Consider the following 26,428-nt stretch of genomic DNA (forward strand, 5'->3'; position numbering starts at 1 on the left):
TACATTACAATCATTTGGGAGCTTTTAAAAACACCTGATGTCAAGAGCTTACCTTAGATGAATTAATCCAAATCTCTGAGAAGTGGGAGCTGTGCATGGTGTTTTTAAAAAGAAGTTTCTAATGTGCAGCTAGGGTTGAGTATCTGCCAGGGTGATGTCTAGGATGGTATTTCCCCACTCTAGACCAATTAATTTAGAAGTTTTGGGTATGGAGACAGGATCCATATTTTTAGGAAACTCTCCAAGTAGTAGCCAGCTCTGAGAATCATGGCACTAGGGTATCAAGATTAGAGCTTAAAACACATGAATAGCGGGAGATAAAGGGATTTGCCTCCCAAACTCAAGATGTTTCTTTACATTCTTTGGGCTTTTCTCTTACTTGTTCTCCGTTTTCTTGGTGTTGATGCTCAGCCTGTTGCCTGGATTCCCATCATGGATACCCATGTCTGGACCCAGGCATAAATATATTCTGTGTTACCACACATATCACAGATCTAGGCCACCTCCATGTAGTCCCATTTCAAAGTCTGTCTTGAAACCCCATATTAGACCAGTCTTTGTTTCCCCTGGTCTCCCACTAACTTGGGAAGGGATATTAGACCATAATTGTCTATGATTCTTGGTTCTTTTTTTTTTTCTTGATTGTGATGATTGATTTTTTTAAATGTAATGTTGTATTTGGTTTGCTGTGTGATTCTTTGTTCTTAATTAGCTGATTCATATAGGGCTCATGTTGGAGAAGGAAGTTCCAATTTATTTTGACTAGGATTTGACCCACATTTGCAACGGACTCTCAGTTAAAAGGAAATCAGATACCATTTGATGAACCAAATGCAGTTCAAGGTCAACATGCCCTCAACTGATCAAGTTTCATTTTTCATCCTCTATTTCTTATCTCAGTGAGTGGCATCACTGGCCAGCCATATGCTTAAGTTTATGCCTACCAGCTTCATCCTTACATTATCAAATTTGTTACAGGACATTGAGCATACTTGCTTAAACTGAATATGAATTCACTAGCGTTGTGTGATTTTAAACTCTTTGGGGTTTCTCTTCATGGTTAGAAACCCATCACATCCAAGCAGTCACCAAATTTTATTAATTCCACCTCTTAATATTTGTTTCATGCTCTTTTCTCCATTCTGACCATCACTGACACAATTCAAGGCACCATGTCAATTAATGATTAATTCCTACACTTGTTTGCCAGTTTCTAGTCTCGTCCCATTTATTCCTTCCACTTTCCTCTCCTTAATCAATCAGATTCATTGCTGCCCAATTAGCCTATCCCATTTGGAAATGTGATCATTTTAATTCCCTACTCAAATTCTTTTAATGACTCAAATTCTTTTAATGACCCCCATACCTGCAAAGTAAAATTTTTCTGTGATATGCAAAGCCATCATTATGTTGTCCCTGTCTACTTCTCTTATTTTATTGCTGCTGCTGTCCCTCTATACTCCAGAAATACTGAACTAGTTGGTGGCTTCCTAAGCAAGCTGTTACTCTTCCATGTTTTTGCCCATGCGGTACCCTACCCTCATTAGTCCACCTGCCACACCACTCATCCTTCAGATCTCAGCTCAGCCTCTTCTCTCTGAAGCCTGCTCTACCTTTTGCAGGGATCCTGAGGCAGCTTTTTTGTTACCAACACCACCGTTCGTTAGACCATCCTTCCATTAAGACGTTTTCTTCATTCTAACTGCTAATTACATTTGTCTCTAACCCCACTAGACTATATGCTTCCTGAGAGTATGGAAGAGTGAGACTTTGAACTATGTTTGGATTTCATTCTTTAGATGAACTCATTATATAACTTGAGTTTGTCAGGAGAAAACTAGTGTTTTAATTAATAACAAAATCTCCACAATACATTTAGAACTGAATTAAATTAATGCCAGGTGAGTACATTATAAGTGATAAATCTAATTTTCTATGATAAATACATTTTATAACTTATGTTTCACTATTATATGACATTTTTATTTTTTTAACAATAAAAAGATCTTGTAACTAAATGAGTGTGCACGTTTTAATCTGAAAAGTGCTCTCCTGTGTCAGCATTCTTTGTCTACAGACCTAACTCATGATCCTATGCTCATCCATTTCAAAGTGACCTTCATCATTTCCTAAGCCTTTGACTCATTTATTCATTTATTTAACACATATTTTTTGACTATGGGATATATATGGAGCACAATGCTAAAGGTGAAGGCTATAAAGATTTTAAAAACATGGTTTTCCCTTGTGGGATTAGAAAATTAAGGTTTTATGTATGTTTATTGCAGTTAACCCTCATTAACAGTCTAGAGGGGCAGGTATCATCATCTACAGCTTATAAGCAAAAACATTCTAGAACAGTGTTTATCATCTCTAAAGTGTCTTAAAAACCTGGTGTTTTTTAAAATAGAAAACATGTAAGCTTCATTGTTTTGGAGCTATTCTTGTGATTTACAACTGTGTTGCTTAAACTTTAATGTACATACAAATCACCCTAGGATTTTGTTAAAATACAAATTCTGATTCAGGAGAGCTAGGATAGGATCCAAGAATCTGCATATCCAACAAACTCTGAATGCGACTGATCTATGAACCACACTTTGAATAGCAAGAGTTGAAAGCACATCATATGTAGAATTCCATTATGTCAAGCATTGCTCCTTTATTTATTGGGTCTTTTGTTTTGAAGATGGAGTTTTGTTTGAAGATGCCTCTTAAAGTGTGCTTAAAAATGGGAGTGGATAGTTGAATTGTCACATCCTTGATCTTTCTCAGCCTTCTAGGCCCAGTCAACATATGTGTCCACCATGAACCTCCTCAAGTATTCTACCCACAACCATCTATTCCTTCTTCCAAATATTACTGTGTGTATCAATAGTTATATTCTATACTTGCCAGTTTTATTTCCTAAGCTAGATTGTAAATTCTTTAAGGGCAAGAATCATGTCGTCTTTGTTTATTAACCCCCCACACTGCTAGCATACTGTTGCACACCTAATACTAGTGACTAATATGAGCTTCTCTTTACAGGGGAGTCTAGTGTGTCTTTAGGACTAGAATCTGTCTTTTATATATGTTTTCTTACCTAATCTTTCACAAACCTGTGTTCTTACCATTTTGCAAGTATACAAACCAAGACCCAGAGAGTTTATTAGTTAAATAAATCAATTTTGCCAGTAGTGGTGTTGGGATTTGAACTCAGATTTAACTCCACAGTCTACATTCTTCTCTTCCTGACATACCACTATGCTCCTCATTATAGTGGACACTTAATACTACTCGGTCAGACTACTTATGTGAGCCAATTATTGTTTGAAACAGAACTGAATGGAGACTGTATTTTAACTTTGTTTTATAGTTTTTGTGGTGGGAATCTCTGTATGAAGAATCAAACAATCAACTTCGAGATTTCAGGAAAGGATTCTGATCTAATTACAGTCAATCTTCCAGTTATTTTCCAGTCAGACCAGTTTCCAGCACTGGGTACCCTATCTTATGTCAATTCACTCATAAGGAAGAAATGTCTAGCTACAGTGCAATGTAGTCTGTTTCCTGATGCTTTTTTTAGCCCATTATTTTCAGGTAAAATAGAAGAAATGGATAACATAAATAAAATTTTAGGACAAAAAAATACCTGCTTTCTTCTTCTCACTTTGTTTTACTGGAGGGTCATAAATCATTTATTGGGTATATGAGGATTGGCTCAGGCTTCCCATGAGCTCTTTCTCCAGCATCTTCCACTCCTGTAGGCTCTTATGATGTGCCTTTTTAAGTGAAGACAAACAGTAAGAATTTTCCATGCCCCATGGGAGTTTATCAAAACAAAACCCCTCAGGCTTCATTTGATCTCTTTGATAAATCTTACAATCCCCAAACCAGAATGTTTCTTAAAATAGCTGTTGTTCTGGAAGAATAGTATAGAATGAAGCTGCTCCCAAGGGTGGCAGTCAAGGATGATGATTCTGAGCATAGGCTCTGGAGAAGATAGACGGGTCCACAGCTTTCTGTTCGAGTAAACATAGACAAATCACTTAAATATCCCAAGCCTTTTTTGCTCTCATCACCAAAATGTATATGATAATAGCTCTTATGAGGATGGAATTAGATAACTCAGGAAAAGCACTTAGCATTTAGCAAAAACTCAATAAATGTTAGCTTTTATTATTTCAGTTTTTTCTTGACTCCTCTCCAAAAGTGGAATTCTGGAAGGGTGTAGATACTGAGGTGGTAATTTATTTCCTTGATTATTACAGTTCTTTAAAAGAGATTATTTGGAAAACATGGTTAATATTTTGGAGCTAGGATCTGATTTATGAATATATCTGCATTTTCCTACTCGATTTTGGTGTCTGTTTTTAATATGAGTCACATCGTGGTTTGGCTATATTTTCCCCTCATGAACAGTTATTTAATTATGGCCACAGAACCAACTTTATTGTATTCTGACTTTTGGAATGTTTTAGGGTTTAATGTTCTCATTGGGGAGAGGATTTTGAATTACTTAACCACTTTTTTTTTTGAGCTTCCCATCCACAGATGGGTATAGTTAAAATAAACTAGGAATACACTAGCGAGAAAGGGGCTGGAATCATGACACTGTGTGTAAGAAACTAGCGATAATGCCTGGTAGTCTTTTGCAGTTTTCTTCCAAATAGATTTGGAGTGTCTTATGCTACAGTATATTTGCTTGGTCACTTAATAAATAACCACCTCAAACAATTTATATCTTTTCAGCATATATATTTTTCCTTGTGCCCAAGATTACATATATAGCACTTAAGTTAAATTCTATTCTCTTTATGTGAATACTTAGACATTGAAGCATAGACCATTTATTCTTATGGGTCAAGACCCTGTAAAAATTAATGACATGTGTCAGAATGGTGCCTTTGGGGATGACAAACTTGGTGATGCTATTCCAGATGGAAGACAAGGCAAGTTCTGCCAGTGGGGGGCATTACCTGCTTAGTTCATTCAGTAGGAGAAACAGCTCTGGAGAGCTCTTGTTATGTGGTCTGTCTGTAAGAACAAGCAGTACATTTTTAACTATAAGCTGGGATAGCTGAAGATACAAGATTATGTAAAAAAATACTTTTAGACCCTTCCTATATTGTTCTAAGCCCTGTGTTTGCTTTTAGGACTATTAAACTATAGAATTTAAATATAGAGAATGAGTGATTTGTTTTATTGAAATTTCCCCCTCCCCTGAAATATTTTACATAGGAATCTTTTAAATCAAGACTCAGAAACCCAAGTGCTTATAGGGGTTAGGTGGGATATATAGGAGAGTAAAGTGGGCTGTTAGAAAACCCGAGAGTTAAATCCACTTGGCTAGAACTAGTCCCTTAAATTCATTCACCCAAGTCTTTAGCTGGTGTGGTGAGGAACAATGGGCTCAGAGTCTGCAAATTTGAGTTTTAGTGTGGGCTTCTCCATTTATTGGTTATATGACCTTGGGCATCAGTATCTTCGACAAAATAGACTGTTAAAATAAATGATCTCTAAAGTGAGTTCCAGCTTTGAATGGTAGAAACTTGTGGATAACAATGACTTCAGCCCTCCATCCCATAAAGTTCTAAGTCATAAAGAAGAGTCACAAGGAGCCAAATGGAAACAAAATATCAGTTTTATTCAGAACTCTGATAATGATTAGGTTGGAGAGCATTGAAGGGCTTTCTACCTCTCTCTTCTAATAAAGATCTCAAGAACCATTCCCTTAGACTCTTTCCCTTCTTTTCCAACTTCAAAAACAACAACAACAACAACAACAAAAAAAACCCCAAAAATCAGGCTAAGGGTGATAAGAAGAGGAAACTCTGTGTGGAGACTGTAAAGGCAAACTCTGTAAAACTTAAATAGAGCCAGGTAGAAGAAAAAGCCAGAGAAAAATCTTTATGCTGTGCTTCAAGAATGATCTTTTAACCTTACCCAGAAGTGGAGCATCAGTCACCCAAATAGACATGATGGGAGGCAACGTTTTCCAATATTAAATTGAAGTATTTGACCCCACCTCACATCCATTCATACAAATGGTTGGGATTCTTAGTTGCAGAAAATGGAATCTAGTCTGCCTAGTTTAAGCACAAGTGACTTAAGTGTGAATATAGCTTAGTGAATCCCTGAGAAGGGTGAATCCGGTCTCAGGAATGATTTCTAAAGCCTCTGGCTGCTCAGGGAGCTGTTGCTTCTGCTCGATTAGGAAGCTGTCACCAGCCCGGCTACCTACCTCAGAACCTTACCACTTCTGGTAATTTACTTCAAGAAGTTGCCAAATCAAAGAGCTGCTTCAATGACTTCCATCTCCAGAACATGCTTTCTTTGCCATGGTTCCTTGACCTCTCTCCTTAAGTAGCTCAGTGTGAAACAAAGTTGTGCATCGTTGGTTAGATGGGCAGAACCCAGGTCTCACTCAAAACCCCAGCTACAAAGGAAGTCTGGGAAATGTAGATTTTAGTCTTTCAACACTTAATGTTGTTAGAAGGCAGTTGGAATGACGGATGCATGAATTGATCCATCCTCTAGTAAATCATGTTGCCTTACAGCCTTCTGCCTCAGGAGGATACAGGAAGCTTAACATCACAGACAGGGTACTGGTACTTGGTGTGTTTAGGAAAGCAATGGGCTTAACGCCAGCCTTAGAAGTTCTTTAAAATTTTAGCATATTAAGAACCAAGATGAAAACACATGATCCAATTTCTCTCAAAGTCTGGAGAAGATTAAACTCTATTAAAGCTTGGCTAAAATGCTTGTTGCTCAATAAAGAAGATGGGGGGGAGGGAGAAGGAGTAAGACAGAGAGTAGAAGAAGGCAGGTGTCAGAATTCTTTTTTTTTTTTCTCCACCATTAGAACCATCTGATGACTAGGAGGAAACCTAAGGACAGAAGGGGTCTTTGCCCCTTCTTCATTAGGAATCTAATATTCAATTCCCTGGCAGGTTCCTCTATCACCCAGTAAACTCAGGGGGACATCATGAATAAATAGGACTGCTGGAGTCAAGTGTTTCTAAGATACTGAGTTTCTGTGTATTTTGTGGGTAAGAACCAGAAATTCCTGTGTGGCCCTGAGTGGAGAGGATATGGAAGGGAGGTGAGTTGAGTATCAGCAGACATGCCATGTTAACCAGGGTTATAGGATGAGTGACCCTTCAGCAGAGCTGAGGGCTGATGGCCCAGGCCATGGGACAGGATGGAAAACATAGAGACATTCAGAGAGGTCCAGGTCAGATAGGCCTTCCTCCATGATTGTTTTCTAACCACCACCTCCTCCCCCATCATTACCTGGCAATTCAAGTAGAGCTAATTTCTCTGTCAGGTTCCCATAGCCCATATTTCTATTATGCCGTCTTATATGATATTGCAGTCTCTTTGCATATCTGTCCTTTTCACTCATTGTGAACTCTTCAAGAAATTGGGGTTTTAATATCAATATCCCTAGTTCTTTGCCTATTACCTTCCATATAGTAGGGCTCAATTAACATTTAATGCATTAAGACATATTCTTTTTTTTTTTAAGTTTATTTATTTTGAGAGAGAGAGAGTACAAATGGGGGAGGGCCAGAAAGAGAGGGAGAGAGAATCCCAAACAGACTTCACACTGTCAGCATGGAGCCTAATGTGGGGCTTGGTCTCATGGACCATGAGATCATGACCTGAGCCAAAATCAAGGGTTGGATGCTTAACCAACTGAACAACCCAGGTGCCCTAAGACATATTCTTTATCCTATGTGTACTTATACTTAACCTAATTGTGCCACAGTTCATATTGGGTAATATTTTTAGGGGAAGATATGAAATATGATCATGAACCTTGTAATATGGTTATGGAATCTTGTTATGTAGGCACAGAACCAGGAGATAAGGATGTGAAAGAGGAAAGAGGAAAGAATAGGAATTGGAGGAGCAAGAAAAAATAAAGAGAAGAAATAAGTATGTGGAGGAGGTTTGACTTTTTTCTTCTAACTACCTCAAACATTTTTGGAATTGAGAAATGAAATTATCTTTCTTTTTTATTTTAAATTAAGCAAATTACACAATTAATATATAAATACAATGTAATTATACAATTTGAATCATACAAAAGGGCTAAAATTCTTCCCGGCCTCTGTGGCTTCTGCAGTGGGCTGATTAATGGCCTCCCCAGACATCTCCACATTCTGATTCCTGGGTCCTGTGGATAGTCAGCTTTCATGGTAAAAGGAACTTGGTTGAAGATCTTGAGATGGAGAGATAATCTTGGATTATACAGGTGGCCCCAAGGTAATCACAAAGATTCTTATGGGAGGGAGGCAGGAGGATCAAAGTAGATGTGATGGTGGAAGCAAGAGGTTGAACTGATTGAAGGAAGGGGCTACAAGCCAAGGAATGCAGGTGGCCTCTAGAAGCTGAACAATGTGAGGAAATAGATTTTCCCCTCAGAGGCTCCAGAAAGAACGAGCCCTGCTAACACCTTGACTTTAAGTCCAATGAGACTGATTTTGGACTTCTGACTTCTAAAACTGTAAGGTAATAAATTCATGTGTTTTTTTTTTTAAGCCATTAAGTTTGTGGTTATTTGTTGCAGTGTTAATAGGAAAGTAATACAGCCTCAGTCTCACTCCCACTACCAGAGGTAATCAATGTTATCAATATGCTGTGTATCCTTTCAGACTTCCTTTTACATATGCATCAATATACATAACCAGGCATGTTTAAATAGTATGGTTTTGAGTGTTTTTAAAATTGCACTGCATATACTCTCCTGCAACTTGCTTGTTCTGCTTATCATTACTATATCTTGGAACTCTTTTTTTATTAGTGTATATAAATGTATGTTCTTTCAACTACTCTTTGACTTTTCCATTCTGTGGATCTTTCCTAATTATATTTCCATTCCATTAAATTATTTTATGCATTAAAACTGAAATGTACTGTTCTGGCCTATAGAGAGAGGAAGCATAGCTGGCTAAAAAGCATGTCAGTTTCCTGCTCCAGGATATTTAAAAACCCTCAAATTTAACTATATATGATTGTCATTAGAAATATGTTATTCTTTTCAAGTAAATAATTATAGCTGAATGTGCCTTGGAGAAAGTGATATTCACAAATTCTGTCTGATCCAGAATTCTTGTGATTTTTTTTCTTTTTAAGTCTTGCAGTTTTGTGAACAAGAGGATGTTTCATTCTCTGATAGATTATAGCTTTAACAGATTAAAAAATGATAGTGAAAAAATATCCCACTTTGTAAAGCAGTCTTTTTTGATGCAGACTTGTCAGAGCAGGTTACAACACATAATGAGATGTCACAGCCTGGTAAGACATGCAAAGCAGGTTTAAAAAACTGCCAAAACTGCATACTGACTTTAATACTAAGAATGGTAAATATGTGGAAGAAGAAATCCATTTGCTACCATTCTATTTAAATGTCTGGAAATATGTAGTTATCAGAGCACCAATGAATGTCCCCTGTAGGTCATGTTCTTAAAAAAGAAAAAAGAAAGCACTATGTTTTTATAGAATATCTTTGGGAACCAAATGTAATTTGCTACCCAAGACTTGCTCAAAGCACTTGTTGTCGATCAGTAGAAAAGATTTGGCTACCACCTTGGTGTTAAATATGAATGCAGTCTAAACGTTTAATGGATTAAAACTGTGTTATTTAATTCGAAGTGGAATTTCCCACCCTCCTACCTTAGGTAGTTAGGATTCTGTGGGTTTGCTTTTTCATTCTAGCCTGGTTTATAGGCATACTAAAGAAAAAGGCAGCTATGGATTCTGTATGCAAGTGTATCGAATTGAGGAGACAGGCTGCCTTTTGGTGGAAGAAGAGGGGGAAAAAACACCCCATTAGCCCCAACTTGTTAAAATTTACCAAGTCTGTGGAGTCTCTGTAGTTCCCCCTCTCTACACCAGAAGAGTAGATAAAAGGTAAGCAGCAACAATGAGAGACATTATATGCAGAGGTGAACACGATATGACAAGGTCTTCTTTTAATAACAAACAGTGTTAGCTCTCTAGGAGGTAGACAGTATGAAGTGCAACAAAAACTGTAATTATGCTCTCAGCAGGAAACCTGTATTTAGAGTGACAGTAAGAGTGTCTCTAAAAACCTGTTAGGTTAAGGCTGCTAGTCTTAATTATATGTATTAGGAGTTTGTGTCTTCACTTTTTTCCTTTTAAAATTCAAAGAAGAAACCTAATTATAACTTGGACCCTAGTAAATTGGGCCATATTTAAACAATGAACATTTGGCAATCTCCTCTTGTTCTGTGATGTGTCTGACTGGCGCAGCTGCTATGGAAGCCAAACTGGCTCCCCCAAATAATTTGTTTTTGCTGCCTCCATGACAGAAGAAAACAAACAAAAGCTAAACAAGGGAAATAATGAAATTGTGCTTTTTTCTTTTAGTTAGTGACACTCAAGTCTTCTAGAGGGGGAGATCTTTCCTTGGGTAGATTCTAACATATAGAATTACAGGTTGTTTGTATGTTGTTAACATGTATTTTAGCTAGACCATGGTTGCATAAATCTTGGTTTGACTTTTACCTCTATTTTGGACCTGGAGGTAATAATAGCTTACAACCACTTTTAGTTGACTTTAGTTAAGTTGTATGAGTCTATAAATTTTAGGTTCTGTCTGGTGTGCTGCAGAATGTGTTAGAGGTGAACAATACACTTCAGAGTTCTAGGGACTGATCGTGCTGTCTTCCTTATAAAGATGCCCACAAAATACATTTGACTTTTCCATATAGGGTTTATATTTCACTTAAGTTTCCCAGTTTCTTGTGCTTCTGTATAATATTTGCTGAACTTAAGAAAGAAAAGCTTAATCATTCTGTTAGGCTGAGATTATAATCATTTGAAAGTGTATGAATATGAGGATTGTGACCTACTCTTAGAGAGATCACATATCATTATGATGACACTTTACAGTTTTGCTAGCATTACAAAGTTACAGGGTAAACTGGGCAAAATTAATTTTAATGGGCAGAAGTCATGCTGATATGACTGAGCTAATGAATCAAGTGGTATAAACATGAACCTGGTTTATTTTGATACTCCCCTTCTCTGTGGCTCTGTTCCTTGAAGTTCTCATGGGTTCTGTGGTCCAAGCAATTTTAAGATGGGATGCACAAAATAATAACTGAATGATTTGATCCTGTATCATTTGTTTCTCTCTACAGTCCCAGGCAGAGGTGGAACTCAGAGCTAATACATTTTCTTCTCATTTGGAATTTATATCTAACTCAATTGAATTTCTATCATCTATATTCAAAAACCACCAAAGTAAAATAAGTGGTTCTGAAAAGATTTAAATAAATGTTGAAAATTTTGGAAACCATTTGCATATTTATTGGTACCCCCATTAAAGTTTATATGTTGGGTAATGCAACTTTCAATCTTATTGAAATATTAATTTAGTCTTCATTATTGTTAGCTTGAGGAAAATAATCACTGGGTCTAAAATTAATAACAGTTTTATAGTAGGGTCTCATGGATTTTAGAGTGATAGGGATCTGTAGTCTAAATAATGGCATTTTTCTAATTAAGCAGCAATTGAATAAATACAATAAAAATCAAGGATGAACTATTCATTAATTTTGATGTGTTTAGTTCAATTTAGATTATACTTCATAGAGTTTTTGTTATTTCTCTGTTGAATAATTTATAAATGTAATGAGTAACATGAATCATTGGGACAGTTTTCTATATTTTATCAAAATAAATTGTTTTATGAAAAATGGAGCAAGGTTTATAGAGGAGGCACGAAACATTGGATGTTATGAAGAACGGACATTAGAGGGGATGTTGGATGGGGGATGGGTGAAATCAGTGATGGGAATTAAAGAGTACACTTACCGTGATGAGCACTGAATAACATATAGAATTGTTGAATCACTGTAGTGTACATCTGAAACTAGTATAACACTGTATGTTAACTATACTGGAATTAGAAGGAAAAACTTAATAATAATCAAAAAGAACAAGCTTTAGATAGTGAGGAGTCACCTTTCATATGTTCCATATTTAAAGTATGGTCAGTTCCATAGAAAGCAGTTAAAGTGAGCATCATAAGCTGACCAGCTGCCATAACAGTAGAGACGGCGGCAAAAATACGAGAAGATTCTACTGCATTCAACAAGACTTTTTAAAATGTCACTAAAAGGAGTTAGAATCTTTGAGCATATATTAGCTATACAAAGTAATAAATATATCTTAAATATTCCAAAATTAGGCCATGCATTGATGAAAGTAAATCCTCAGATCTGGATAGCAAGTTTCTCTTTTTTCATATAAGTGAAATGGTAGAAAAGATAGTATCTGGAAAACCTAAGTAAACAATTTGCATAGTAGTATCAGGGAGAATCTTAGAACTGAAATTCAATGCATTTGTTTTCTGCTTTCTGTGTACATCCATTCTTGGAAGAGCCGAATGACCAGTCATTCTGTGCATTCTTAATATGTTTCTATATACTTTCAGAGTTAAAAGGAAACCTGAGTAACTGTCTTATCAATTTCTTATACTTAAAGCAGAGTCACATATGTTAGTTCTTACCAGGGAGCTGTTAACCAATTTTGAATTTTCTCTAGCAAAACCCTTCTTTTCTCATTCCACTGCTAGGGAGTTTAACAAATCTCAGAGTCAGGAAAACCTTCATAAGTAACTTCCATTTCATTCAGCCCAATTTTTGTTCTGGCCTCTATAGAAATGGATGATAGCTGGTCCAGGTTTGTTAGAGATTTTTGGCTTTCTTTTGACCATTTTAACATCTACATCCATTTGACAGATTTTGTTCTACTCTCCTTTTTTCTTACTTTCTGTCAAAAATATTAAGTGTCATCTGGTTTTCAATTTTTCCTTAAGCTAAATGCATTAATCTTGGTAGGATCTGAGAGTATTAGGACAGTGTTTGAGGTAAGTTAAGACATTGTAGAATGTTTTATATTTGAACTTGGGAATCATGCTTTTATGTGCAGTAATACTTTGAGTTCTTGAAAGTTGACAATGATAATTATACCTTACTCTTATTCAAGTAATGTGATCTGTCCCAATATTTTCATAACTATATAATATGTATATCGTTATGACATTATACATAGTATCAATGTGTGTAGGATATGTATCATCAGTATGAGTAAAAATAGACTGATATTTATCCCTGAAGAACTTTCTGAACTAAATACATATGTACATTCACAGGTTCAAGTGATTGAGTGAAATAATCTTGATCTTTAATATCTAAATAGATATTTTACAACACGAAATAAATAATCAGCACATTTTACTATACTCTGTTTTAGAATGTATTTCTGATTTATCTCAGTCTCCTTTAGTAGGGGAATATTAATGTTCTTTTTTTCTCTTCACTCCAAAATCATATTTTAAGCATAAATCTAAATGTAGATGTAGGATGATTTCGTAGTTTTAAAGAGCAGGTCTGCATTTTCCATCTCAGACATCATGTTTATGAGAAATCTGGACAGTGCCACTTGAATAGAGGAATTTCTTAACTCCAGAATTTATGAGACTTCTGTCTATTAGGAGAAATATATGGAATTTTCTTTCCTTAAGACATGTTTTTATTGGGATAGCCTGTTTGCCATTGCTGCTTAAAACTGATCCCCAAAGAGAAAAATCTCAATGAATCATTGGATTGCTTGCCTTGGAGCAAGGCCAGGAGCAGTAAGTTTTCAAGATAAACAGTGTTCAGGCTGCAAGAATGGCACAGAAGATTTCTCAGGTGGAGTGTTCTCACTTCCCTTCTGGCACGTACCGTATTACCCAGTGTCTTGCAGATAAGACTTGAGAGAAAGCTAGTGTGAAAGAACTTTATTTCACGATACTTGTTTCCTAGCTCTTTCATCGAAATGTTTCTTGAATAGTCCAAAGAACATGGCTTTGAATTCATTACTACTCATTGAATAAAGCCTATTTTCATGTTCATCCTTACATTTTTAGAATGAGCCCTGATACCTCTTTTGTTCACTGCTGTATTCTAATTCCTAGCACAGAGCCTTGCCCAGACCAGGTGCTCAGTAAATATTGATTGAATATTTGTTAAATGAATGACTTCAGATTCATATCAGCCAAAATTTGATTATAAATAAAAGCCTAGGATAGTGTAAATGTGTAGCCAAATTATACCAGGCTGGAACTTTTGCTCTTTACAGTTGGCCATGTTGATGTCCTCTGAATAGCTGAGCTATGCAGTTGATTCACTCTTATTCATTAGCTCATTCACTCATCCAAAAGATCTTTATTGACTACTCTGTCCAGGATTAGCATTTTGCTAGGAGTGAGATGTATTGGGCCTTGGGGATATATCAGAATACACGAGGCACTGGCCCTGTCCTCCTTGGTCTTGCCATTCTGTATTTAGTTTGAGGCAAGCCAAAAATATTTACAAGGTAAGGTCAATAATGTAGAGATTAAAATGGACAAAGTAGTGAAAAATTATGCATTGCTATAGGATAGAAGAGACTTTATAAAGGCAGCTAGGACTCAACAACAGGTAGGGTTTCAGAAGGTAAAATTAGTGACAGAGAGCTCCACTGTGAGGTATGAATAATGTGTGTGTATGCGTGTGCCCGTGTGTGTGTGTGTGTGTGTGTGTGTGCGTGCGTGCACATGTGTGTGCATGCATTTGAACACTTGGCTGTTTGGCCTGAAGAATGCTCCCCCTCCACCCCCACCAAAAAAAAAAAAAAAAAAAAAAAAAAAAAAGAAGGGAAAGAAATGTGGCCCTTGAGAAATTATTTTTTCTTTCTTTCTTTCTTTTTCTTTTTCTTTTGCCTATGTCTACACTCCCTATTACTTTATGCCTATATCTGCTGACATTAGAGACCCCTTGGGTGAGTGATTTCATCTTTTCATTATACATTGTTCTTTGTCAGTATGTGCTCATGATCAAGTTTCTAGAACTTATAATGGCAAACTTGTTCTAGTGGAGAGTGCAGCTAACTGGTATAATAATGCATTGTCTGGGAGACCAAAGTTACAGGCTTTCAGTTATTTCTGCTTTCTCCTATCACCAAAATTAACTGTTAATCAGAATCTAGTTCAGTTTCTCTAAGTAAGATTGTTTTCTTAAGCACAAAAGTATCTTTTAAAGCATAGAGCAGAAATTAACAGAAGGTAATGTTGGTGGTTTTAAAGAGTTAATGTAGTAGCTAGCAAGCATCATACATTCCTTGAACTTTCAAATAATAGTAAAGTTTATTTGTTTAATTAAAAATAATCAGTTTTACTAATGTGTATTCATGGGTCACTTATTTCAGGAATCTTGTTGACATTTTCTTTATTATTCAAAAGGATAGCTTATTTTTATGCTCCAATGTTCTCTCAATATTCAGGAACCTGTGTGCAAAAAAGGCATTAAAGGGGACGATGGGTGGATCTGGTACAGTCTGTATAACTTATGGGCTTACAGGAAACCTTACATGCACACATTCAATGCTTATTATCCATGGGTTCTGTGTGTGTGAATTTGCCTACTCAGTAAAAGTTTTTGAAAGCCCCAAATCAGTATTTGCAGCGCTTCTGTAGTCATTTACAGACATGCACAGAGCAGCAAAAAATTCAAAATTGCCCAACACACACTCTCAGCTGAGGTCCGTCCAAGTGACGCTCTGTGTCTTGCTTGAGCTCTACTATACCATAAACAAGTGTCCTTTTCACAGTCTGTATGGTGTCACATTTTTCCCATTTTTGTGCTTTTTATTGGTGATTGTGCTTTTTGAAGTGACCCCCAAGCATAGTACTAAAGTGTTGTCTAGCATTCCTAAGCACAAGAAAGCTATGATGCTCCTTACAAAGAAAATATGTGTATTAGTTAGACAAGCTTCATTCTGGCTTGAGTTATAGGGCTGCTGGCTGGGTTCAGTGCTAATGAATCAACAATATTAATTTAAATAAGGTTTCTTTAAACAGAAACACACATAAAACATGCTTAGGTATGATTGGTTGTTGAAAATACAGTGTCTAGATGCTCACAGAACCTAACCTTGTATTTCTCCTAGGCATAATGGTTCAGTACGCAGTAGTTCAGTTTTTCTAGTGACTTGATAGAACACAGCTACAGTGAATAACAAGGGTTGATCTGTTTCTCCGGGCCAAAGGACCATAATACTCATCTGATTCTCAATGGGGACTGCGATCCCCTCAAAGGGTCAAAACTCAAAGGAGTCCTTCTTATTCTAATATCCTTGGACTTCTGGGCCTGTGATGGAGAGTGGAGCTGGTGTGCTGGCATTGAGATGTTAAAGAAAAAGAGTCTCATATTTCCACTTTGCCCTTTATGAATAATCTCATCATTACTGGTTTTTGTAGTCAGAACCAGTCTGAATCCTAGTTTTCCAGTATATTAGCTTTGTGATCTTGAGCAAGAATTCTTAACCTTCTAAGTTTCAGTTTCCTTATATGTAAAGTAGATACAATAATACCTACCTTGTAGAGTTATTTTACTTAAAAAAATTTTTTTTAATGTTTTATTTTATTTTTGAGAGACAGAGAGAGACAGAGCATGAGCAGGGGAGGAGCAGAGAGAGAGGGAGACACAGAATCCGAAGCAGGCTCCAGGCTCTGAGCTGTCAGCACAGAGCCTGATGCGGGGCTCGAACCCATGAACACGAGATCATGACCTGAGCTGAAGTTGGACGCTTAACCAACTGAGCCACCCAGGCGCCCCTGTAGGGTTATTTTAAAGACTAAAATTAGATGATGAGTTTAAAGAACCATGTAAAGTGTCTAGGAGTAGTCAAAATCATTTTTATAAATGTTATTGTAGTATATGCTTGATAGATCATTGTTAATTTCTTTCTTTTTTTTCTCCTTCCCACTTGGAAATAGTATGAGATCCATTTTCTAATACCTGGATGAATTAGTGAATTCATTATGGAATTGCCTTTTTCCTGCAGTAATGAGTGGAAAAAGTAGGACATGCTGTCAGGGCCTCTGGTTTTCTTCCTACTGATTCCTCTGGTCTAGAGCTCTACGGCAGTAATGATGGATGACTGGAGCTCTGTGTGGCACTGGTGACTGGAACAGTCAGCTGTGTTTTGGTTATGAGAGGAATCACCTGTCTTCAGCTCCTGACCAGGGGAGAAGGGCTCATGCATCAGTGCTCTCCCAGGTGCCTGTCTCCCTATGGGAAGATCGGGTTGACTCTAGCAGTTCAGAGGTTCTGTGAATGACACCCAAGTGCCCTCTTCACATCCACCTTAAGGGGACTCTTAGGATTTAACTTTCCTAATTTGAAAACCTGAACCCTATTTCTTCTCAAAAATTCCTTAGACTAATCATTTCCCTTAGCCTCTCAGAATTCCCCTGACTTATCTTAAATATGTGAAATAATGTAAGTACGATGACACATCATTGAAGAATGAGGTGTTCTACATTAATGGATTTTCCAGGTGAAATTGGCCCTGTGCTGTGTTTTGCTTTAATAATTTCATAGAAATGGTCATAGGTTGTATTAGACCAGTCTTTTGACTTCTTGGTTGTGTTTATATAAGGTGGATAATTTAAAATTTTCTTGATTACTTATGAATCAACTGCTGTGCTATGTTATAGGACATAGCAACTCCCTCAGAGACTGCTAACACAAATAGATGAATTGTCCACATATATTAATAATTCCAGTTTGTTTTCTTTGTGTGTTTTTTATGTTGTTGGATTTTTGTTACTAGGTGACATAAGTAGGTGAGAATTCCACTGTAGTTCATATTTTAGAATGAGTTATGGTATAAATGATAACAAACTTCTGATATTTGCATAACAGCACAATCCAAATTGTTTGTATCCATATTTGTTTACTAAATATATTAACATCATTATTGACTATGATTATAGAGTATTATAGTACATTATTGTAATACATTTTTTATTTATATTTAACATAATAATATAACATATTCGAATGGATATGAAATATACATACAACACTTCTGTATGTATTTTCCCCTTTCTTCTATGAATTCTTGCTCTACATGAGCAAATGACATAGGCCTACGACATTTTGTGGCCCAAGGTAAAGCTGGTTATAGATAAAGCTGGGGTTTATCTTGAAACCCCAAGATAGCCCCACATTACTACAAATTGGATGTTTTAGTCACAGTTATGTCTCTTTGGAGAATAGTGTTTAAAAAGCAATTCCTGTCTAGTTCTAGACCTCTGAAATTGACTCTTAGGCACTGCCATATCCTATCCAGAGGTCACATTGTACCCAAGCACATATAGAATAACCTCACTCCTTCTGGCTCTGGCAAAATTAATCTGTCTGCAACATAATCTCACTCAATTAAAAAAAAAAACAAAAAAAAAAAACCAACCAGAATGTAAAGAAAAACAATATCAGGCTTTACTCTCCAGTGTCTCTATTTTACCCTGGATGGAAATGACCCAACTCAAAGCCCCTGTGCTAATTTATTTACTTTGGTACTACTTGAGGGGACTAGTGAAGCTGGACCCTGCAGTCAGCCTCTCAGTTTCTCTCTATCCACAACACATAAAGTGGCTGTCCCTGCATAATTTGAAAACTACACATTCACTAAAACAGAGACAAAGAAATATAGTTGCTATGAAATGAAATGACTGTCACAAAAGGAGAGATCAAATGTGAGAGAAGGCACATTTAATGTAAAAATACAACTGGGGTGCCATTCTTTTTCAAAACAACCTAAGTGGAGAGTGCAGATGTAATGAATGATAATGAGGGTGCCCAATTTTGGAAAGTGGTTTTTAAAATGCTGCAGCAGAATGCTATCTAGAGTCTCTTAGGAAAAAGCCAAATCTCATCAGGGACCTTTTCAAGCATCATTTTCTCCTTTTAAATGATCTCACGTGAACTTCCTGTTAGTTGACTTGGCATAGCATTCTGTTATTCATTATTTTTGACTGCTTGCAAATGGAACAAAAGATCTATTATTAGTGATTTGTCAGTTGTTGCAAGACTTAGTCTAGGTACTTACAGAACTCTTTGCCTCGTGTTTATTTTGTTGTGTGAAGCTGTATGATCTAAGGGATTTCATAGCCCCCTGATTCTCAACTTAGACAATCTCTTCTCAAGTGATTAGTTTGTAAGAAATGATTGACTCCAGATAGCAAGCCTCTGAGCACAACGAAGTTTCTCTGAAGAAGCCTTTTCTCTTCACCTGGGAGATTTTGGCTTTGGGGTAAAGAAAGCTTTTCTCTTTAATTCTTTGTGTATAGATTCTTTTCCTCAAGTGAAAACACAACCTTCTAAGGATACAAGTAAGATCATGTTATTAATATGGTCATTTGTCAAATACTAAGCACCTCACTGCTGGAAGTGCTGTCTAATTCACAGTTGATGTTATGATGTTACTTTTCTAAAGTCCCCAAATTTCTGGCTAAGGGATGGTGGACCCATAGGGTAGACCTGTGGAATATGACAAGTGACATAAGAGATAAAAGCTGCTACACTGAAGTGCAGAGGAGGAAGAAATCTGGTTCACTAGGCAATAGCTCACCACAAGCTCTTCATGAAAGAAATGCCATGTGCAAAGAGGATGAGTGGTGATTTTGACAAGCAGAAATTGTAAGGGGTTGTTGCACAAGGCTTATAGGTGGCATGAAGAGTGTAAGTAAAGTAATTGGAAAAGAATGGAACACATTTCTCCAGAAGCTTAAATATCAGAAACACCTAATGCACAGTGTCCTAAAAGGATTTTAATTGATCTTTTTTTAATTTAAAAAAACATGTTTTTTAACGTTTATTTATTTTTGAGACAGAAAGAGACAGAGCATAAACGGGGCAGGGTCAGAGAGAGGGAGACACAGAATCTGAAACAGGCTTCAGGCTCTGAGCTGTGAGCACAGAGCCTGACGCGGGGCTCGAACTCACGGACAGCGAAATCATGATCTGAGCTGAAGTCGGCCGCTAAACCAACTGAGCCACCCGGGCGCCCCTTAATTGATCTTTTTACTAACAACACACATTTCTGTGGTTCATGTGATGGTGGGTTTTCTAGGTGGGAAGAGTTGTTTGATGGCACCATGTTAACCTGGTGAATTCTTATAATTCTCATGCAGTGGATTTTATCTGAATGTACCATCACAGTAGTGTCACAGTCATATTTCATGGTATATCCTGGTTGTGGTTGTTCTTGGTCATTGGTCTGATGTATAATAACCCCTTTGAAAGACTGAATTATGATTAAGCTTACACATATTTATATACCATTTATAAAGAAAGAAAAAATGATAAACTACAGACAGAATATTTGGGGTCTGAATCAAGTTTGTTATTTTTAAGTCACGCTATTTTGGAGTTAAGAGTTCTATATTCTCGAAGTATCATTATTTCCAAACAGATTTGAGATAAAAAGTATCCTATTATAGTACAGTACAGGTTGAGTTAAAAAAGAAAACACAAGAAAAATCAGAAAGTTATCCTTTTTGATGGTATTAGAGACTTTTGTCGAGAATTATAGTAGGTGTGTGTGTATTAGGATCAGATTAAATTTGCAATGAAAAACAATACAGAAAAATGTATTTCAGAGGGGGACGTTTATGTCAGAATATATAGGAAGTAGCATATATAGTCTTTCAGCTATCTTTCCTCTGGACCTGACTGTTCTCAAGACTAGTTTGTAGAGTGAAATGAGTTTGATGGAGGCTTTGAACAAGTCACCATTTTTCAGAAAACAATTTGAGTTTAAGTGACCTGCTTTTCCCTTTTGTGGAGGGAAGAAAAGAGGGAGACATGGAGGAACTGAAGACTTGGTTTGTCACTATCTAATATGGAGCATTCATTTTGGACAGTTTCATGCTAGTCCCCACCTGCTGCTTTCTAGCCCTCTGGCTTTGAGCAAGTTATTTAAATTTTCTGTAAATCTATATTCTCACCTGAAAAATGCAGATAAAAATGTCTGTGTGATAGGGTTGTTGTGACAATCAAATGTGGTAATGTACACAAAGCGTGAGCTCTGTGCCTAGTACATGTTACCTGTTCGCTGTAGGCATTTATTGCATACCTTTGACTTATGTCTCTTACTTAATCTCGTAACAATCCTGTGAATAATATTATGACTTTCAATTGATAGATAAAAATCTTGAAACTTAAGGGAGTAAAGTGCTTCTTACAAGTTTAAACAAACCCAAGAATAATAGCCAGGAGTTCAACTTAGACTTGATAGTTTCAAGGCTGCAAAGCCCCATTGCATTAAATTAAATCATTCCCTCTTTCTCTCTTCTCTCCATCCCCCTTTCCTCTTCCCTGCAGTTACATCTTCTTCGTGGTAGAGACTTTGTTTTAAAAACTTCATAACAATGACGTACAAATCAGATGGAATGAAACAGTATTTTCGTTTTGCTAAATTAAAGTAAATGTGATGACATCATTATATCTCCAAATGCCATCAATTCCCTTCAAAAACATATCCCATTTTAATTAAAAAAATGTATACTCAATTAATATATATTAATTATGAAAGCATTAAGAAATATAAATAAATATAGATTTCCTGAATGCTCAATGTTCAAAGACAATCACAGGTAACATTTTGGTGCATAACTTCAATTCATCCCTATCCATGTACTGTTTTTTCCTTCTGATAGCAGTATTATATTAAAGTTTGGTTTATAATGTGCTATTTTTAATTAAGTATCACTCAAAAATGTCTTTCCAAATTGGTAAATGTATGTCTACATAATCATTTCTATCAGCGGCATAGGTACCTGATTAAAATAATCCTTATTATTGGATATTTACATTGTTTCTGAATTTTTACCTTCATGAACTATTGACTCTTGCATATATACCTTTGTGCCTTTGGCCAATTATATCCTTAGGATAATTCCCTAAGAGTAAAACATATGAGTTAGTGTTTATACATTCTCTGGTTCTTAATGTATATTGTCAAATTCCCTCCCTTAAAGAAAGGAGCAGTTTACATTCCCTCTAGCAGTGTATGAAAATGCCCGTTTCCACATTCCTACACTAAAGGTTATCATGCCTTTTAATCTTTGAGAACTCCATTATACCCCTAAAAAAGTGACTTTATTGCTTTTCTTTGCATTCCTGTGTCTATCCATTCTATAAAATAATAACATTTCTAAGAATACTATCTAAACAGAATGTAAACTTCCTTAGGTCAATGACAAAAGTCTCCACATACTTAAATATTTATATTCTCCATTCTTCTAAAACAGAATAAATCCCCAAAGAGGCATTTGAGACACTGGTTGGCAGAAACCCATGGATTAACATTATATAACCTTATTAAGATCATCCTTGGATTTTATTTATTTATTTTTATTTTTTATTTTTTATTTTATTTTATTTTATTTTTTTTTAATATATGAAATTTACTGTCAAATTGGTTTCCATACAACACCCAGTGCTCATCCCGAAAGGTGCCCTCCTCAATACCCATCACCCACCCTGCCCTCCCTCCCACCCCCCATCAACCCTCAGTTTGTTCTCAGTTTTTAACAGTCTCTTATGCTTTGGCTCTCTCCCACTCTAACCTCTTTTTTTTTTTTTTTTTTCCTTCCCCTCCCCCATGGGTTTCTGTTATGTTTCTCAGGATCCACATAAGAGTGAAACCATATGGTATCTGTCTTTCTCTGTATGGCTTATTTCACTTAGCATCACCCTCTCCAGTTCCATCCATGTTGCTACAAAAGGCCATATTTCATTTTTTCTCATTGCCACGTAGTATTCCATTGTGTATATAAACCACAATTTCTTTATCCATTCATCAATTGATGGACATTTAGGCTCTTTCCATAATTTGGCTATTGTTGAGAGTGCTGCTATAAACATTGGGGTACAGGTGCCCCTATGCATCAGTACTCCTGTATCCCTTGGATAAATTCCTAGCAGTGCTATTGCTGGGTCATAGGGTAGGTCTATTTTTAATTTTCTGAGGAACCTCCACACTGCTTTCCAGAGCGGCTGCACCAATTTGCATTCCCACCAACAGTGCAAGAGGGTTCCTGTTTCTCCACATCCTCTCCAGCATCTATAGTCTCCTGATTTCTTCATTTTGGCCACTCTGACTGGCGTGAGGTGGTATCTGAGTGTGGTTTTGATTTGTATTTCCCTGATAAGGAGCGACGTTGAACATCTTTTCATGTGCCTGTTGGCCATCCGGATGTCTTCTTTAGAGAAGTGTCTATTCATGTTTTCTGCCCATTTCTTCACTGGGTTATTTGTTTTTCGGGTGTGGAGTTTGATGAGCTCTTTATAGATTTTGGATACTAGCCCTTTGTCCGATGTGTCATTTGCAAATATCTTTTCCCATTCCGTTGGTTGCCTTTTAGTTTTGTTGGTTGTTTCCTTTGCTGTGCAGAAGCTTTTTATCTTCATAAGGTCCCAGTAATTCACTTTTGCTTTTAATTCCCTTGCCTTTGGGGATGTGCCGAGTAAGAGATTGCTACGGCTGAGGTCAGATGGATTTTATTTTTAAGCCTCAAGCTCATTGTTTTCAGAACGCATCTGCTAAGATAACCTAGTCCTAACTGGGAATGACAAACAGTCCTCTAGGTAGATTCTCAAAACAGAGGAAAGGAAAACGTTACGGCAGCTAAGCCTTGCTGTCACCTAACTTTTGTGTCTAGCTTGAACTTCATTCTCATTCAGTCTTTCTCCCTCTGTGATCAGTGCCAGAGTAGTCAGGTTGTAATGCCAACGTCTCCTTGGGCCTCAGTGAGAAAACTACGCAAAAATATGTCTGATAGGTTTGTTGTGGGGAATATTGAACAGAATTGGTGGCCTGATCTTTTTTGAGTGCGTGTCCCTATTTAAAAAAGCAAAAACAAAAACAAACTCCCTAAACAATATACAGCATTGTTTTGTTTTGAGCAAAATTCTTACCATATTTTCCTATAAAGAAAAGCACTGGTTTCATATTGTATTGTCTTATCATATACTTTAGACCAGTTTGGAAAATTGATTATTTATGCTATAGAGTCTGGGTTACACCATTTACACGCAAACACACACACACACACACACACACACACATCCCACTAGTTGCTGAAAAATAATGGCATCCAGGCATCACTAAGAAGATAATATCTTTAGGATCTGCTAATTCCTTAAACAATTATCCTCAGTTTGGAAACTGAGCAAGTCTAAACTATGTTTGGCTCCATATGATTTTCCACATGATTTTACCCTTCCTCTATATTATTTAAACTATCATATAATTTCAAATTTCGTATCAAAAATGAATTTATATTTGAATCAACAGTACCTTATTAAGTGGTGGCACATACTGTTTAAAAAGACCCCCTTAAAATAAGAAGTTTCATTTAGTTAAATGTAAGAAAAACAAAGATAGTCAAACCTGTGATTAGAACCTGCGATGTCACATTATCTAAGAGTGTTCCTTGACTAAACCAGACATACTTTAATGATCGGTCAAATCAGTTTCCAGAGAAAGGTATTGCTCTGTTATTAAAGGGGATGATTAAATTGCCTTTGGGAACATCACAGAATCCATAGTAAAGTTCACTTCGTGCACTGATCACAGGGAACTTGATCTTGGCATTCTGTGGTGCTTTGCATACTTTAAAGGTTGACCGTGAAGTGAAATTCATTCAACAACTTCTGGCAGCATGTCCTGGGAATGAGATAGCTTAAGTCTTTGTAAATCACCCAAAAAGAAGCAGAATGTGACTGCAATGATGGGTGTTGGTGGTTTGTTTTTGTTTTCAATACACAAAAAAAATGGCACCTCTTCCAAATGCCTCCTGTGTGAATGTTCAAAATGAACTTGAGGAACTCTACAATATATTCACTGTAAAAGAGTCAAGAATTATTATTATTTTTTTAAATGCAAAGCACTAGATTTAATTTAGACATATTCAGTAGAACAAATAAAAACAAAAGATCTTTTTAAAAAGGAGCAAATCATGGCTACTGTTGGGGAAAACTCTGAATATCCCCGGTAGGCTCTCATTTAATGTGAACTGTTGTTTGATATTTTTTTATGACAACATACACTTGCAAAAAACAACCCTATGTATATTTTATTGTGTGACTCTTAATAGGCTGAAAATATTTTTTTTAATTTATTTTTATTTTTATTTTTTTTCAATATATGAAATTTATTGTCAAATTGGTTTCCGTACAACACCCAGTGCTCATCCCAAAAGGTGCCCTCCTCAATACCCACCCCCCTCCCTCCCACCCCCCATCAACCCTCAGTTTGTTCTCAGTTTTTAAGAGTAAAAGAGTCAAGAATTATAAAACACTTAGGATTCATGAAGGAAAAAATATCATAAATCTATAGTGATGCCCCAGATTCACTGAAGAATCTAAGAATGGAAGCAATAAGAGCTAACACTTATATGATACTTATTATGTGCCAGATACTGTTTTTAAGTGCTTTATGTGAATTAATTTTTTCAACCTTCCAAAGAGCCCCATGAGGTGGTTATTTTATTTTTTTTAAGACAGTAATAAGGCAGAGGTCACACAACTAGTAAGTGGCAGAGCTGTAATGTGAATTTTCTTCTGATTCAAGATGGTACATCCAGATGGACTGGTAAAAATGGAGCACTGCCAAGCAAACCCCAAGAAAATGTCCAGCCTCAACATGAAGTTTTACTGGCTTCTGAGGAAGTGGTAAGTTTGCAAGTATCATCACAGAATTAAATGCATTCTTAAGAACTAATGTCTCAGCGAGGCATTCGGGGAAGAAACTGGACTGATTTCTAAGGTAAGTCTACCACTAAGTATCTATAGATATTGGGTCTGAACCTGTCGTTTTCTGGAGCTCGGTTTCCTCATTTGTGAAGCATAAGGGCCGGACAATGTTTTCAAAAAGAGATTCTGTAATTCTTTTCTGAGACAAACCGGTTTAAACACATTGTGGTTTGGTGGGGAAATCTTTCTATCTATAAAGACCCTGTGGAGGACTTAACTGTAGTGTTTTCTGCCATTAAATGGATTCAGTGAAGGGACTTGACCAGTATTCAGAGATGTGTCAGCATTTTTGCCTTCTCTAAATTTTTCACCTGTGATACAGATTAAGGCAGAAAGGAAAGTGGCAATTGGGGGTTCAGGATAGGGTAGAGCAAACCCTTCTTGTTTGTCTTGGGGATAAGCTTCAACAATGGAGAAGAGGTTATTGACACTGGCAACGATGACATATTCGTATCTGAAATTCAGATCAAATGATTCAACCCTTCAGAGCATTCCCAAACAACGGCCTTTCCAACAGCATGAATCTGCAAACAGAGCCCAGCAGTTAATTTCAGTCAGCCGGCTTTGTTGGTATTGCTGCTTCAATCTTAGATTTACAGAGCCGTTTTTGATGAAGACAATAAAAGCCTCCTTTTGCTCCGGTGTTGCGTTATGCTGACACTTTATCAAAGCACATAGACAGAGGGTTGTTCTTAACCATATATAAAACGGAGCAACCTCACAAATCGTGCTTTAATATTGCACTGTGGAAACACCAAGGTTAAAAGGTA

General features: G+C 36.6%; 1 long non-coding RNA gene across 2 annotated transcripts in view; it reads left to right on the top strand.

The window, feature by feature from the left end:
- Positions 1 to 25,571, top strand: part of LOC122226113 — a 66,862-nt gene extending 41,291 nt beyond the window's left edge. For both annotated transcript variants that reach the window (XR_006205477.1, XR_006205478.1), the window contains one exon: positions 25,477 to 25,571. This is a non-coding gene — a long non-coding RNA (uncharacterized LOC122226113). The remainder of the gene's footprint in view (positions 1 to 25,476) is intronic.
- Positions 25,572 to 26,428: the final 857 nt, after the last annotated feature.

The sequence above is a fragment of the Panthera leo genome, chromosome C1, assembly GCF_018350215.1.
Source record: "Panthera leo isolate Ple1 chromosome C1, P.leo_Ple1_pat1.1, whole genome shotgun sequence".
In the NCBI taxonomy this organism is placed as follows: domain Eukaryota; kingdom Metazoa; phylum Chordata; class Mammalia; order Carnivora; family Felidae; genus Panthera; species Panthera leo.